Source organism: Neltuma alba, unplaced genomic scaffold (assembly GCF_004799145.2).
Source record: "Neltuma alba isolate B1F8T4 unplaced genomic scaffold, ASM479914v2 tig00001633_pilon, whole genome shotgun sequence".
Classification (NCBI taxonomy): domain Eukaryota; kingdom Viridiplantae; phylum Streptophyta; class Magnoliopsida; order Fabales; family Fabaceae; genus Neltuma; species Neltuma alba.
In genome coordinates this window covers 211,504-228,450 of record NW_021632543.1, presented here as the reverse complement: position 1 = coordinate 228,450, position 16,947 = coordinate 211,504, and the positions used below count along the sequence as shown (strand labels likewise).

At 31.2% G+C, this 16,947-nt stretch overlaps 1 pseudogene; it reads right to left on the bottom strand.

The window, feature by feature from the left end:
* Positions 1 to 4,379: 4,379 nt before the first annotated feature.
* Positions 4,380 to 10,379, bottom strand: LOC114760103 (cytosolic sulfotransferase 5-like; annotated as a pseudogene).
* Positions 10,380 to 16,947: the final 6,568 nt, after the last annotated feature.

The following is a 16,947-nucleotide window of genomic DNA, read 5'->3' as shown; positions in this document are numbered from 1 at the left end:
GGCGCAAGGACTTTACTGCAGCAAAGGAAAATGTTTGCTACGGTGAAGGTATCCCGAGAGGAACTTCAACAAAATTTTGAGAGTTTGCCCTAACAAAAGAAAATGTTTGCCACGGCAAACTATTCCAAAACTAATATTCTTAGTACTCATATTGTATAATCCTTTGGTCTTCAATCTTGGTTCTAATTCTCAAGTGTCCTATACTAAAAAGTAACAATTTAAAGCATTTATTGTCCTAGAAATTAATCAAATATAATTAACAACCAATTATAACAATTTTATCTTAAAAAAGACACTAACTCAAAGCAAGGACTCTTAATCCAAATTAAGCATAATTATCACAAAAAAAGCCACTAAACATAATAAAAGCTCTGAAAATGATATAAAATAATATAGAAGAATTGGCCTAAATCAGAATTATTTATAAAACCACTATGAAAAGTCAAAACATGCCTTAACTTCATTACAAAAATATGACTGTCTTTTTTTTAATAGCATTTTTCCTTTTAACTGCTGTAAATTAGCATCGTGTAAGCTATTTTTTATGGTAGTGAGACATGATATTCCATCAACCATATTTTCTTGAACAAACTCTCTCTCTCCCTCTGTCTCTATATATATATATATATATATATATATATAAACACATAGAGACATATACGGAAAGTAACCAGGATAGCTTTCAGATTTTGAGAGATAACTTCTCCATGAGTATAATTCTACTTCAACAGAAAGGCCTAATATAAAACGTCGGCTTGTAATTTTCAATGCAATAGTCACCAATAACTTTTTCATGATCGTTTGAAGCCAAGAATTACTTATTATTATTATTATTATCAAAAAGTAAAATAGATTAATTACTTGTTTATTTTGCCTAAATTACATATGTGTATACCTCTTACAGAATGGCATAAGCTTCGAACAAGGATAGCATCATCCTCTCTAATCCCCTGGCTGGATTCCTTGATCTGCTTTGTTTTGGTATGGGCGCTATCTTAGAAAGCACCAATATTATTTGTTGAGTAGTCGCTTTCGTTTTTCAAGTTCGAAGCTTGCCTGGGTAATATAAACAAGCCCTCTTTATAGATTTGAGATTCTATTTTGATCAACCAAATCTTCGGTCAATCTTTAAGTTTGATTCTAAAATTTTTATTTTGACTAAAATAGCCCTCTATAAAATTTCAACTGATTGAGTTAGTATTCTATGTTAAATGAAATAAACAATGTTAAGACTAAGGAATTAAACATGCACTTTAAAATTTAAGCTGCAATAAAACTTGATATAAAACTAGGAGTCTAAATGTATATTTTAGCAAGTAGTATAAAATTAAAAAAATATAGATTTAGTCCTTTAATTTTATACAAGATTTTAGTTTTGTCTTCTTAACTTTAAAAAATATATTTTTAGCCCTTTAACCCTAAAATTATTAGATTTAAATTATGATTTTTTTTTGAAAATTTATGGTCCCTGTGAAAATTAAACTTAATATGTTAGCGATTGAGAATATTTTATCAAAATTTAGCATCTCAATGTCATAATTTTTTTTGCCCAAAGTTAAAGGACCAAAAATATATTTTTTAAACTTAAGGGACCAAATTAAAATCTTATATAAAATTAAAGGGTTAAAAGTATACTTTAGATTATAAAGTTTGAGAGATTATATAAATTATTCAAATTTAAAATTTAAACTTTTAGACCCATCTTTTGTTAAAAATATTTATGTCTACAATATGCACTCATCTATATATTTGTTAGGAAAATTTTTTAAAAAAATGATAGTTGACCCTAAAAGGTCAATTGAATCTGCAAAATTCCAAATATGTTATAATGTATTAAATCGGAAATTTGAAATGTTAGTACCTTTACAATGTTGCCTTTTATATTTCTATACAAAAAACCTCAAACCACCTTTACTGCCCAGCCATCAAAGCTCCAACAAAGGCGACTAGTACCAGAGCTCTGATGGGCCACTGGCCAGTAACCAACGCAGGAGCTTCGACGACCAACAACTTTTTTTTTTTGGGATTTTTTAAATATTTGTAATATGATTAACAAGTCTGATAATGATATTTACAACTTCAGTAATGCCATTTACTGTGTCTCTTTCAGGTTTTGTAATCAGGATTTCTTCCATATTTGCAAGGTGATTAATAACTCTTATAACAACATTCACAACTCTATTAATGCTATTTACCATCTTCTTAGGTTTTTACACCACTGCAGAAAAATACTTTTTACAGTGGTTAAAAAGGCCTTTCATGATAGGTTTAGGAGTGGCATCAATACTCCTGATATAATAAACTGAGGATTTCATGGTGGTCAAAAAATAGTTGTTAAAAAAAACTTTTCATGATGGTATTTTGCTAATAATCACTGTGAAAAGTCCTCAATAAAAGGTGTCAATGGCCAGCTTTCCATGATGATTTTTCTATTAAATACTGTGGAAATAGGTTCACCGTGGTTAATTAAACAACTGTTATGGAAATTTGATTTTTTTATATATAATTTCGTTTCAATTCACGTCCAACCTTCCTGTATTACCAAATCAAAATGAACCAGTTCTAGCTAGCAAAAAAGACCAATGTTGAATCAATTCAACACTAAAACAAAATTTTCAATAATCGGACTAAAAATTCAACTAAACCTAATTTGACTAAAATTCAATTAATAATTCAGTGGTAAAACTCAAATTTAATGCTAATATTACCAAAATTTCCAATCCTAATTCAACTAAACATAATCAACAACTTAACTAATCTCTAGTTCAACTAAACCTAATCAACAATCAAATAAAAAACCTATATTCAGCAATTAGTACCGAAATTTTGACAACTATTCAACTATGCTATTTGTTTATAACAATATTCACAACCCTATTAATGCTGTTTACCATGTATTTTCAGGTTTTATTAAACTGGAATTTTTCAACATTTTCAACATGGTTGCTAACTCTTCTAATGATATTAACAGTTCTATACTTCCATTAATGTTATTAATGACTTTATATAGGTTTTTAAATTTGAAAAATTAGTAAGTTCCGACCCATATGGTGTTAATAGAGTTGTGAATATTGTTATAAGTGGCTTGAAGTTTTTGTTAAAACAATTAAAGAATAACATTGTAAATTTCCTAAGGAAAAAAGTTACTAACCAAATCGACTTTTTGGCTAAACATGGACTCAATTTTCAATAAGAAAACTTCTTGAAAATTCGAATTTAATCCTCCAAAATCTAATTTAACCACGTAATTATCCATAATTTCAACTTCAGACAAGTAAACACGTGTTGATAAGTATTAACTAATTGATACTCCTTTAATTTGGTCCTATTTTTAGAACAAAGAGAAAAGGAATTTTTTTGATCCTATTTATAAGATAAAGAGAAAATCATTTCGTATGAATATATAATTTTACTATTCACTTATTCTGAATGAAGAGAAAAGAAATGTTTTGGTCCTATTTATAGGATAAAAAAGAAATTTTTTGGGCATGGAATATAATATATATTCAATAAGGATAAAGTTGGAAAGTTTATGAATTTTAAGTCAGAGTTAATAAAGTTTAAAGTTGGTCTGTATGAAACATATTGGATGTGATTTATAAATAAGATCAGAAGAATAACACCCAAAGTATCAATTCTTCATCAACTATACCTAAGCGTAATATTGAAAATTTTGAAAAATTATTCAAACTACTAACTAAGTTTAGTCATGTTCCTTAATCTTTATTAGTAGGTTATAATTAATAAGGAACAAAGGGAGTAATATCCGTTGTCATTACTGTCAAGTAATAATCAATCCTCAAACATTCCCCGGGGGGGGGGGGGATCAATTATCAAACGCTGATATCTGCGAAAGAAGGCGAGTAACGAAGCATATGTGAATAAAATTGTATCGCACTGGTTCTTCTTCATGTTCAGTGTTTGACATCTCCTTAAGGATCCTCCATGAACGTACGTCTAAAATGTGAAGTCGGCTGAAACTTCGAAGTTCACACGCATAAATAGATACACGACCCTGTAGACAAGTTATTTATTGCATAACGCAGTGATAGCCGATAAGAAATTAAAGAGAGTGTACTGACAAGAAAACTAATGCAGCTTTGCTGGCGTATATGTGCTTTTTTATTTTAATTATTGATCTGATTAACATACTTTAAATACTAGTTATAAAAGGTAGCAAAATTAAATATTCGTAAGCAGTCTAATAGGCAGAAAGAAATAAAATAAAAATAGAATAGAATAAAATAAAAAATAACTCTTATAGATGAGAATTTTTTAAAGACATTTTCCCCTTACAAAAAATTTAAAGTGATAGAAATTGCCCTTTGAAATTAAAAAGTTTTACCCATACCTCATCATTTGTTGTTGATGTTTACAGGTCAGGATTTATGGATCTGGAAGTTCACGCTTTGTTTGCCCAGCTTCTCGTGAGTAATAACATCAATCTTCTTAATCATGTCAGAGGTGAGAAAATTCTCACCATCTCCAACATCTCGACGTCTAAAGTAAATGCTATTATCTTCCGCAGTCAACAACTTTCCAGTCTTATTCACTTCCAAGTTGCTCAAATTCTCAAAACTACATAACCTCAGCATATCATTGATAATATTTCCATTCTCTTCTTCCTTAGTAAATCCATGCCCTCGAAATTCAGCAAGGTCCTTCAGAACTCTTACTGGCTCACTCCTCAACTCCTCATAGGTCAAAAACATTACCTTATTTGGCCTGTCCAAACTCTGTTGGTAGTATCCCAAAACGGGCCACAAGCAATCCTTCCTTCACAAAACCTCTCAAATGAATCGTCGATTGAAATGGACTCTTGTCCCAGTGGTAGTAACTTAAAGACAAAGTGCCAAAATGATGTGAACATATCCTTCGGGTTTCTACACAGGTACATAATCTTATATTTTGACAGCTTCACAAATTCTGGCAATGAAATGTATGGCATATGGCTCGCAAAGAGCCTTGGTGACGGGAGTGAGCTCAGATCAGGGATGTCCTTGTGGATGTAAAGATTGATCTCTAAAAAGGGTACAAGATCATGAGGGTTAGTAGTGAGGAGAGGGTGGGGGTGAGACTGGCACTACAAAAACAACATACTATTAGTGACGGAATTTAGAGAGGGAATTTTTTATTTAGCGATAGGATTAGTGGCAGATTAGCAATGAAATTTGTTCGGTCACTAATTCCTTTGTCGCTAATTGGATTAGCAGCTGAATTTAAATTCAGTCACTAATCAGCCACGGAATAGTGACGGAATTTTCTATTACTAATTACCAACAGAAATTTTTTGCCACTAATTACCGACAAAAATTTTCTGTTGCTAATTTGTTGCTATTACTAACAGAAATTTTCGTCACAAATTAGTGAAGGAAAAATTCTGTCCAATAGTTATTTAACAATTCCTAGGTTTTAGGATAGTTATTCCGATTATTGAAAATTTTTTATTGTTAAATATAATTATATTTGGAGATTATTGTGGCTGGATTATTGTTTAGCATTTGATATTGAGTTGTTTATAACTTTAATTTCAATTATAATGTTGTGGTTATGACATTTGCATTGATTTTGGGGTTAATACATTGTGATTTTCTGAGATAGCTTGTAATTTTGGATCATAATGTCTTTTGCTAGCTTTGATTTTGTTATTTTGGATTTAAGAGTTTTAATTAAGCATTGGTTTTTAGTATCCTTAATTACATTTTACTATTCTGGTTTCAGTTAGTAAGTTGGGATTTTAGTAAAATATTTTGTAGCGATTTGATGTGGCTCGGTTGTTGAATTAAAAGCTTAATTATAATTCTTAATTTATTATTTTAATTCCTGTATCTTTTGGAGTGAGGATTGCTTGCGTTGTTAAACTAGAGAATTGATTATTATCATTGTTATTCGTGTGTTTTATTTTCATTTCTTTCATCTTCATTCATTTTAATCACTTTTATAAAAAAATAAAAAAAGTATTTTAATTTCAATTTATTTCATGGTATTTAATTAGTAATTATCAAATCAAAAATTCTTTTTATAGTTTAGGTTACTTGCATTTATTTACTATGATTTAGTTTCATTTTTGGCTCCTCAAAGTGAATACAACCTAAATTGTGCACTATATTATATTAATTCGGTTAATTTTTGGAGTAATCCCAAAGCGACAAATTAAGGGCATTATTTCAATACTATTTGTTTTTGTATTGAAAACCAAAATCAATCTATATCATGGTTACTAATTATATCATAATTCAATTTTATTGTTTAATGATTGAAATTCATAATTCACTTCAATATTAGTTTATGTTCATATAAATTTATTTTTCAGTTTTGAATTTCTATCATATATTATATCTTTCAATATATTGTACATATCATAAAATTATTTCTTTCCTATATCAGTTTGTACATGAAAATTATTAATATTCTTATTATATTTTTTAATTATTATTAATAATCAAGAGGAATTTATTTTAACGAAATATAAACAAGTGTTCTAAGAAATTGCTTCCTATTTTTAGTACATACCTAATGATGGCATGAATGATAATGATATTTTCATTAATACTGTAACATCCCAAATTTTGGCTCATATGTACAAGTAATAACACAAGAAAAGGATAATTGCTAAGTCCAATGCAACGAAAGTCCCGGAGATTTCTTAGATGAAAAAGAGATTTTCCAAGGGCAAATGTGTAAAACAATAGTGTTCGGAGACTAAAAAAATGAGAAACTAGAAGCGACTAAAGGCCAGAGGTTATGCCAGAAACTTGCAAGAGATGGTTCCGAAGGTTAGACCTAAGGAGGGACCAAATTGTAAAGTAAAGATTGCAAGGCCAAGTAGGGACCTAATTGTAAATAATAAAAGTTCTGGTTGGCCAATGCTCAGAGTTAGCAAAAAGGGCCCAAATGACTTGGAAAAATTCCAGAAAAATGGGAATAGGATCCCGAAGCCGATGTAAGGCTAGAAATGACAGAAATACCCTGAAGTCATTTTAGGTTTTTGAGCAATTTGAGATAGTAACTTAAATTAAATTATTTAGGCTATGAGATGACCTCAAATAATCAGGAAAAACTAGGAAACAGTAGTTGAGGAATTTACACAGATTGTAAAATTAATTCCGTTCCCAGAAACTGACAAGATTAGCTTTAATTAAATTTAAAACCTATTTATACCCTATCCGAGGAAAGTCAAAACAGCTGTTTAGAGTTTGACTTTTGACCCCAGAAAAATTAGAGGAATTTCCTGTGATGAAAGGGAAAGAATGAAACCCAGAGACAGATCAACGGAGTTACGAGCCGATAGAAAGAATTCAGAGAAGGTAACCCTGATTAAGTAATATTTAATAATATTTCTGGGAAAAGGAGAAAGAAAATATCTAAAGACCATCATGACGGCACTGAGTTAGCATGCTGAGTCACCAAATGCAATTATGACACCGCTGAGTCAGCATACTGAGTCACTAAATGCAACCATGACACCTATGAGTCATCATGCTGAGTCAGCAGAAGATATTTATGGGCAGTATAAAAATCAGAACGCAGTACGGGAATATTTTAAACAATTCTTGTCTATCCGTTATAGTGAAATCTCCACTACGTGACTCAGTAAGGTTAAGTAGCCTATTAGTAGAGCTAATTATTTTTATCTATGCCCTTCTAAGATGGCGCCATATATGTACTTAATTAAGATGAGAAAATGGTGCAAGAACATGTCATAGTAGTACCGGGTAAGTCAGGACAAAAAACAATACCCTATATGGTGTAGAATGGCAACATAGGCAGAGGAATACCTAAGGGCTATATTTTGCACGAATTTTATATTAATTTCTTTCCTATTTTAATGCCAAAATGATGAAGGAATATGGAAGAGACAAGTGTACGGTTAGATCGGAAAAGAAGGTATTACGTGTACGATTAGATGCAAGACACGTGTGCGGTTGGATTAAAGACATGTGGCTTGATGATGTAAGCATGATGTCATCAAGATGAGGTAAGCGTGATGTCATAGGACATGTGTCATCACAAGATAAAAAGAGAAAATGGATGGTCCAGATCAAGCCACGTATTTTTAAGATCAACGGCCGAGATTTGGTCTTGTTTTCTATAAATACCCCTCCCCTCCCTCTCATTTCGTCCTAAGCCATGGAAACCTTGGGGAAGCTCTTGCAAAATGGTTTCTAGAGAGAGAAAGAAAGGCCAAGTGGTTCCAAGCCATATCAAGCTCTAAAACAAGGTATGTGTGCCGTTTTTGATGTAGTTTCTACCTCCCTTGTTATTTTTGAGCTGGTGGTTGGTTTAATTGGATTTTTGATGATTGAAATCTTATGGGAAGGTACTGCATGAAATTTATTGGATTAGGAGAAGATGATATGGATGTTAAAAGCAGGCTTAGAACAACAATAATCAAGTGGTTCTGTGTTGATTTTGTAAGAAATCCAACTTTCCCTTAGTTTGTGATTTTGTTCAGCCTTGATTGTTCTAAATGGTTAGAATTGGATTTTGATTGTTTTGAGTTTGGAAATGGATTCTACATGCAAAATTATACAGGGATAGTAAGTGGAAATAATTTTAGGAAGGTTGGAATTGAAACTCAAAAGTTAGAGTTCAAGTATGTTTAAGAAAGAATCAAGTAGAGATAAGTTGATGACTTGATTCTAATAATTGTTTTGCATAATTTATTGATGTGTTTAGGACCTTGGAACATCCAAGAGGATGTTTAATGGTGCTGATCGAAAATCCATAGGGTTGGAAAGACAAGGGAATCAAAGGAAAAGCATGAGGAAAGCTAGTTACAAGGTAGTGAACTTATCTATATTGTGTGCTTGATATGTATGCTTGCATGATGTGGTTGTGTTCCCATGATATGACTAAGCTATGATGAAATGTTTGCAAAGTTATGTTATGCTTTGCCTTGGTAATATGTATGAAAGTATGAAATGCTTTAGCTTACTTTCCATGGCATTCATGTGTTAATGTTATAACATGTCATGCATGTGCATTATGTCTTGCATGGTTATGGGTAGTGTTTGCTACTGAGATTCTCCCGAATCTCACCCCTCCCTAACCAACTATTTAGGTTAATCAAAGTTGGGCAATAATGGCACGAGAGGCAAGGAGAAGAAAGTGGAGAATTATTGATGTTAATGAATGATGTTATTATTCAATGTGTAATTCTCCTATTATGTAATTTATGTTATGGATGCCAATGATGCCATGTATTTAATTACAATATTTATGGGATGAATAGAAATGTATGAGGATGATTGGAAAAGTGTAAACCCAATTTATGTATCCCAAAAAATAGAAAGAATTAAAGTAAAACAGAGGTTAAGGGATAAAACATAGGTCATGAAGCAGTGAGTTTGTAGCTCCAGTTTGACCTATCAAATGAATGAGTTTGGCAGATTCATAGTACACATCCCAAGCTTTACAATGAGAAGTAGATCGCCTCAATCGATGTACACACAAGGAGATATGGTTTTTATAGAATTAGTTATGATTTTTCAAAATTAGGCTTGAAATCTGAATTTAAACAATGAATAGTAACCTGAGTAATTATGTTAAAATTTTAATCCATAGGCTTGTGTCATGATTCGCTTGAACCATAACGCTTCCAAACACGTACTCTGAGGGATTGAAGGTAGGATGTTTCAAATAACAACTCCACAAATATATCAATTTATTTTATAAATAAAAATGTTTTTGATTCATTATATTCTTAATTGTTATTATATAAATTGTTGTAAGATTATAATCTAAAATAATACAATTTAAAATTAGTGACGGATTAGCGATGGAATTATGACAGAATAGAATTAGCAACATAACTAGTGACAAAAACTTCTATGACAAACAATTCAATGATAGAATTAGTGATGAAAATTTCTGACGGAAAAAATTCCGTCGGTTAGCAACGGAATTAAGCAACAGATGGAAATTTCATCGCTAATCTATCACTAATACTAACAACGGAATTTTCATCGATAATCTGTCAAAAATTAGCGACGGAATAGTTTTCTGTCGCTAATTCTGTCCGTAATGAACTTTTTTTTTTTTTTTTTTGTAGTGTGGTTCTTATCAAAATCTGTATTTGGACAATGGATCTTACGATTGAGAAGTGCAAAGGTTAGGGCTTTAAGCCAGGCGGTACCCTATTTCGGTAAGGTGATAAGAAGGATGGCGGAGTCTTGAGCTTTGAAGTGTTTTTGGCTGTTGAAGATTCCCTGTAATTGTTTTGTGGTGTGCCAGAAACCATTTTATTGATGAATTGTAACCGGTTCCCAAAACGAATCGCTAGACAAGGTGGCAATGAGATCCTTGTTTTCTTGGGTTAATTCGACTTTCTGGAGGTATTTGGGAATATCAGAGGCTTTAGAGTTTGCTGCCGCCATGATTATGTTAGATATGTTTTTGTATAGCTGGGAAATTATAGCGAGAACATTTCAAAGCAATGACGAAGTGAATAATGTTCATATTTTTCAGTGATAATAATCTCTGGGAGTGTCAGGAAATTTATGGGATATGGTTTTTCTAAGGAAGAAGAAAATGGTGATGTTATACATGATATATCAAGGCTCTGTAGTTTTGAAAATATGAGCAATTTGGAAGTGAACAAAAGCGGAAGATTGTCCACTGGGGTGAAAGCTAAGAATTTTTTCAGACGCGGAGAAGTTGGAGATTCAAAGAACTTTCTCACGCCTGAGATGATCAAACGGCTTGATGATATTACTAAAAGGAAGCCAGGGATGTATAGCTTGAGGTTTTAAATGTATTTACCATTCCTTTCTCTTCTGTTCATTATCGATCGTTACTTTTCCCATTCCTTTTTCATCAAAATACTGCACATGCAGATTTGATTATGAGATTTGTATGGGGAAGGCCTTGCGCGCAGACACACACAGAGAGAGAGAGAGAGAGAGAGAGAGAGAGAGAGAGAGAGAGAGAGAGAGAAGAGGCCAAAGCCATATATTCGTAATAACCATATTATTTATGAGCAAATTAGAATCTCAATCAAGAAAAATCCAATAACGACATGGTACAAGACATTATTTGTCTCACAATCCTTTGTATGTGTGTGTGTGTCTTACAGGTATGAAACCCTCCAATTTTACATATATAAATTCCCCCCAGTAGATGATATTTTACAGCTATCACAGACCTTTTTAATTTCTTTCCTGTTTGGTTAACACATAATTAATTATGAGATTCAAAAATCATAATTTTAATGAAAGTATCGAAATACTCTTATATATGTTAAAATCAATAATTATAAAGTTGATAATAATAGCTTACGAAATAAGCATGATTTGGTTTATAATTAATTTTGACTGCATCTCTTTTGCACTGAATTCATTGTCCTCTTTCTTTCCTATGCAAACAAATCAACACATTGAATGGAAATGGTTTATTGAAGTAATTTGTCACTTTGTCGTCCAAATTGAAGATCCTTGCGTTTTGCTTTCAACTTTCATCTTATTCAAAGGCGTGGAGTGTGGAGTGTGGAGTGGGCACCACATGCCTTTTGTTTTCATTCCTTATTTTATTTTTATTTATCTATCTTATAATAATTCATTTAGAATGTTTTATGGCATAATAACCCATAAATACTATCATATCCTATTAGTTTTAACTGGTAAATGAGAAATTTAGAATTGACCAAATGTCAGGTAGTGTAATATAGACAAAGACAGAACAACTTTTGAAATAAAACCTGAATAGAGACTGAACTGTCATTTTGAAAAGTTCCGGTTAAGAAACAACAGCAGTAGATACTATACCCCAAATTCTTGAAAATTTCTGAAAATTCATGAAAGATAGAATAAAGGGTTTAGAATAGTATTTGAGGCCTAAAAGGTGAAGATAGAATAAAAATAATTTGTTTTAATATTTTTTGTAATTATAGGTAGTTTTGGCTAAACAGAGAGTGGACTGTCATTTTGAAAAGTTCCGTTTAAGAAACAACAGCAGTGGATACTATACCCCAAATTCTTGAAAATTTCTGAAAATTCATGAAAGATAGAATAAAGGGTTTAGAGTAGTATTTGAAGCCTAAAAGGTGAAGATAGAATAAAAATTATTTTTTTTAGAATTTTTTGTAATTATAGGTAGTTTTGGCTAATTAAAAAAAATTAGTCACAATGAATTATTTTAAATATATAAAGGCCTCAATAATTCCAAAAAATGAGAAAATATTTTTGAGATGTTATTATAAATTGTAAAATTATTCCTTTTTTTTTTTTAACCAAGCCTTGACCTTTGAAAATGTAGAGGTTAGCTTTTAAAAATAGTTAAAGCCAAATTATACTGGTAAAAGACTAATTTCAGAAAAAATTGAGTAGAAAGAGTTACAGGTCAAATTTTGATCTAAGAAAAAGTAGTAAACTTCTCCTCAATAAAAGAAAATTATTGGCACAAAGAAATAAATTTTTAGAGATACTAGATTAGAAAGGGTCCAGGAAAAATTTAATTGGTGCGATGAGATTATACACAGGAATAACCTAAAGCTTAGTGGAATAATTTTTCTCCCAAGCTAATTTTGGTGCCAAGTATAAGGGGAAGGACATGGATTGAATTATACAATTTGTTAAGGGGCAAGCTTGGAAGAAATAAAATTATTTAATAAAAAAAGAATATTTTTATCACATGTGTAATAAGTGGATGGACATGTGGCTTGATCATGGAGTGAAAGACTTGATCAAGAGCCAAGTGATCATGGAAAAATAAGGATTAGAGGATAGAAAATGGTTAAAAACTTATGTTTTAACTTGGTTTATCAAAGAATTCCACCTTGTGACATATATGTACATGTTTCGACCAAGAAAGGATTATGAGTCTAGGATTGGATTCATGTTAATTTGATGTTTTAAATGAGTTTATAAGATGAAATTGTAGAAGACTATGTTGAGAAAACATGTTTGGAAGTATTAAAATTAAAAGTGAAAATTTTGAATTTACATAACTTAAGTCTCGGCCAAATATAAAACTTAAGGAAGGAGATTTTGATAAATATAAGTTTAAATATAAATTGTACGTTAAAAAAAAAGTACGAAAAATATATAGTGGGCAGGAGCAACAATGAAGGGGATAGCGAGGTGGGGCTGAGAGCTGCCGGCCGTCTATCTGTCGTGACTTAATGAAATGGAATTAAATCTAGAGTTATAATCGTGTACGTCAAAAGTTATATGAATGGTCGGCATGGTACATGATACATTAAGCTTTCAAGGTTTGAAGGCGACGAGATCGATGTGCACTACATGGGAATCTCAATTATTGACACTAATTACGATGACATTAATATTTTAATTGAAGGTGGTCTGATGTTTTTTCATGAAACTATAATATTTGTATTATAATTCTTGGTTGTAAAAATTAAATACACGAATTTTAAATATCATGTCTATTTTATATTAATTATGTATAACCGGGTATTGCCGCAATCAATTAAAATGATGCATCCGATATGATTTCTAGATATTGACAAGACCGGGTTGGGTTAGCCGTAATCAATTGACTAGATTTCCTGAGACTCCTAGAGATTATTATCGCTGAAAAAAAAAAAAATGAGGAACACATGGTCTTCCTGAAGTTCGAAGGCCCTATGGAGCTAGCTCAGTTCATTTCATGCGATTGGGATCATTTTATTCCACTAAAACAAATTATTGGAATCATCCCTTCAGAGTGACGATTCACTTATATCTCGTCCTAATGTCCTGTTCCAGTCCAAGTCATTTTGAAATGGGATAGTCTCCTATAAATTTGAGATGAAACAAAGACGGGACGGGAAAAAAAAGTCTTAGGACGGTAAGGGACATGGGATAAGGATGTCCTATCCCGACTTTGTCTTGATATATTATTTTTGTAATTTTATAAATTTATTTTATTTATCATTAATATAATAATATTATCCTGAAATTATGTGAAAACACTCTTACTAGGCTCAATCAGTTGACATGAGGATTCTGTAAAGTAAGACAGTATTGCGAAATTAAACCATGTAGGCACTGATTGGAATCCCATTCAAATTATGTTATGTTGTCTACAATTTATAGGTTTTTTTGTATGGGTTATATGCTAGGGGATATTTTGAGTTTATATATTTTCTGTCTTTAAAGGAAAAAAATATTTTTCTTTGTTAATTTTTTATTATTTTTGAGTTTTAAGCTAATTTTATCTATTCTTTTATATAATTTTTACTTAGATTTTATGCTCTCAATACATTTAGTTTTAGCATAAAAAATTTAAGAAATTAAACAAGAGTCTATGTTCCATCCCGATTGTATCCTGTCTTGAATGAGAATTTTGGATTTGCATAGCCTAAGTCTTGGCCAAACATGAAACTTAGGGAAGGAGTTAGATTTTGATAAATCTAAGTTCAAATATGGATTGTACATAAAAAATTATGTAAGAAAAATATATGGAAGTTATGTCAAGAAAGATGATGCAAAAATCCTAAAATCAAGGATAAATGGTTAGGGTTTCATGTTAAGTTTTAATGAAATTGTTTGAGTTGATATTTAGAATGATGTTATTGTGTAATTGATAGGCATTAATTTTAGCCAAGAGGATACTCAAAAACAAAGGCAAGAGAACAAGAATCAAGGATTTAACCAAGGTAGCAAGAATTTACAATTTTAGTGTTGACTTGTAATAGTTATTTTTGCTATGTGTTCTAAGCCATGATGAGGTTAAGTTAGCTATGATAAAATGTGTTTAACTCCTTGCATTTATGTCTTGGTAATATATATAGTTGAGTTGTTTAATGATATGATTATGTACTTCCTTTCCATGGCATGATGTTATATATAAATGGATGAAATGTTAATTGTACATAGCATAAATTAACCTTGCATTATTAACATCATGATTGTTGTTCTTTGTTATTGAGATTTCTTTGAAATCTCACCCTTTTTATATCTAAATGACATCACTAGCTGTTGACACTTCAAGAAAAAAAGGGAAGAATGTGAAAGCATAAGCAGTTTTGCATGAAATGTCATGCAATAATGTACTTTCTCTCATGTTATATAATCAAGAGTTTGAATAAAATTGTGTATTGCTATGTAAACCTTGATGAATGGATGTATGGGATAACGCTCCCACCTCTTTAGAGATATAATGTATATGATGGTACGAATATAGTAAATGGTAAATATGGAGTTTATGACCTAAATTTAATAAGTTAATGTAATTAAAAGGGATAAAAAATTCTTGAAAAATCAAGCTTTTTAGGGATGCAAATTTTCTAAATAGATGAAGAAATTTGGCGGATGGTCTTATTCCTCAATTGTTTGTCCTTAATATCCAAAATCTGTTTTGGTGCCTTTGGTAGGTCAAATTCTCCCACAACTCAACCACTTTAGGCTTAATAATATGAAATAGATCCAGGTGATACTTTTTCAATTGTGCATAGAAAATATCGTGTAAACTAGATAGATGTGGCAACAATGCAATCTAATATGTAACAGGTCCAATCCGCTTCAAAATCTCATAAGGGCCCATGAATCAGGGTCTAAGCTTTTTAACTTTGATGGATCTACCAATACCCATGGTAGGTGAAATCTCCAAGAATACATGATCACCTACTTCAAATGTCACGTCCCACTAATTTTAACCCTAGGAGTATAGATAATAAATTAAACAGAGGACCAAGGAATAAAGTAGATTTAAAGCTGAAACAACTTTTGAGTTAAGATCGGGCTCTAGACCAAGTTGATATTTTTGAAATTATCAGGCTAAGAAGGGCAAAATGAAAAATTTGGAGAAAATGTCAAAAAATTCTTGCAAAATTTTAGAAAAATTAATTTATTACAAAATTAGAGGGTTTATAACCATATTTGAGGCCCTAGAGGTGGAAATAGGATGAAAATAATTTATTACAAAATTTTTTGTAAATAAAGGTTTTTCCCAAAAAATAGTTAAAAAAATTAGCTAGAAACAATTATTTTAAATATGTAGAGGCCTCAATAATTCTAAGAAAAATATGAGAAAATTATTTAAGGATTTATTTGATTTTATTAAATTATTTTCAGGCCCTGAAAGTGAAAGGATTAATTTTAGAATAATTATTACCAAAATCTTATCGGTATATAGCCTGATTTTCGAGAAAATTCAATACAGGTAATTAGAGATTGAAATAAATTACAAAAAGATTCAGAGGACCTTCCTATATTAAAATATGATTTTAGATTAGTAGAAATGAATTTTTGGAGGTCTAAAAATATTATTAGAAATTAGACAGGAATTTTAGCCAATACAGCGAAATCGGGTGGAAAAAATGTTTGGAGTTGAAAGGTAATATTCCTTCCTTCTTTCTCCGGCCCATTTGGTATTATTTTGGGCCAAGAATGACCAAAAAATTTATGGCCCAATTGGCCCACATGATTAAAGCATAAATTAATAAAAATAAGCACATGGTTTATCTTAAACGTAATTACCTTCGAATACTTGGCTCCACCAAATTTTCTGTAGCTTATTGAAGGGGACACATGACCTTTTCATCAAGTTTTTCTGGGACATTTGGAGGGACATGGAGGCCCAAATATTGGCTATAAATACCTTCAATTTTGGACATTTTGGCACCTTAAGAAGGAAAGGTTTTGCTACAAAAAAAAGAGTTTAGAGAGCTAAGAACACGTAGGAATAGGCTAGGAATTATCAAGCAAAAATAAGGATTAATCAAGGTATGTTAAAGCTTTTATTTGACTATATTTCTAGCTAGTTTCACGTGAAGTTTGGTGACTATATTTGAGATATAATGTGGTCAAAAAGGAAGGTGTGATTTTTTTGGTATCAAGGCAAAGGCTCTGGACTATTACTAGATGATTGATTATTGTGCTAGTATTGTATTGCACTATATTATATTTGTTTGTTTGGTTTGCTGCGATATGAGGCAAGTGAAGGAACCAAAAAGTATGGGATGCTATAAAAGCAATCACTCAGAGGAAACTTCTAATCAGAGGA